The sequence below is a fragment of the Lucilia cuprina genome, chromosome 6 (assembly GCF_022045245.1).
Source record: "Lucilia cuprina isolate Lc7/37 chromosome 6, ASM2204524v1, whole genome shotgun sequence".
Lineage (NCBI taxonomy): Eukaryota > Metazoa > Arthropoda > Insecta > Diptera > Calliphoridae > Lucilia > Lucilia cuprina.
Window position 1 is genome coordinate 46,947,154 of NC_060954.1, and position 1,154 is coordinate 46,948,307.

General features: G+C 27.6%; 1 protein-coding gene across 1 annotated transcript in view; it reads right to left on the minus strand.

The window, feature by feature from the left end:
* The window catches only part of LOC124420636 (ras-related protein Rab-3-like), a 5,463-nt gene that overhangs the window by 520 nt on the left and 3,789 nt on the right, over positions 1 to 1,154 (minus strand). The window lies entirely within an intron of this gene.

Genomic DNA, 1,154 nt, shown 5'->3' on the forward strand with positions numbered 1-1,154 from the left:
TAGTTAGTTAGTTAGTTAGTTAGTTAGTTAGTTAGTTAGTTAATTAGTTAGTTAGTTAGTTAGTTAGTTAGTTAGTTAGTTAGTTAGTTAGTTAGTTAATTAGTTAGTCAGTCAGTTAGTTAGTTAGTTAGTCAGTCAGTCAGTCAGTTAGTTAGTTAGTTAGTTAGTTAGTTAGTTAGTCAGTTAGTTAGTTGGTTAGTTAGTTGGTTAGTTAGTTAGTTGTCCAGTCTATACTCTTTCCTAAAATATATTCTGTTGCCTATTCCACTCTAGGCAACAATCAATATACACAATATCATAAAACAAGATAAATAATTCCATCGCACAGATCAAATTTAGTGCATATTCCAATATCTCAAGCGAGAAACAAAACAACCTTAAAAATAACCTGTATTCAATTTATAAAATAAAATAACTTAGATTAGATGAAATCATCTGGGTTGGGTATTTCCTTTAAACACTCGACGTACATATTATATAATACATATGTGTGTGTGTATGAATGTATTCACAAATAAACTTGATGTTTGTCAGAAAGAGTGTCGAGAGTTTTCGCACCGGTAGTTTGTTAATAAGTTTTAATTTGTAAGGTTTACACTCAATATCCTTGTGTACCTTAAAAATTATACAAAACTTGAACTTATCTAAACATTGTATGTGTGTGTGCTGGTAAATAAATTATTTTTAATCCATTAAAAAGACACTTAATACTTGACTTATTTATATTAATACCCTTTTTCCTTTTCCTGTCTAATAACATATAACCTTTTCTCCAACATACTTATAAAGATATAGATTTTTATATTTGTTCTGACTGTAATATTGTGATTGACATTTGTTTTTGAATTACAATGGGAAAATAGCAGAAAAAGCCATTAATAAGTATCAGTTTTTTTGTGTTCGTCAATCATAGAGAAAAAGTTATTTTATCATTAATTATTTACTTAATGTACAGACAGATACGAACTTGAATAATTAAGACAAATTTCATGATTAGTTAATGTTTGATACAGAAATTAATATGTTTGAAGTAAATTAAAGTAGACTTTAGTTTATAGTCTAGTCTATAGTCTAGTCTATAGTCTAGTCTATAGTCTAGTCTATAGTCTAGTCTATAGTCTAGTCTATAGTCTAGTCTATAGTCTAGTCTATAG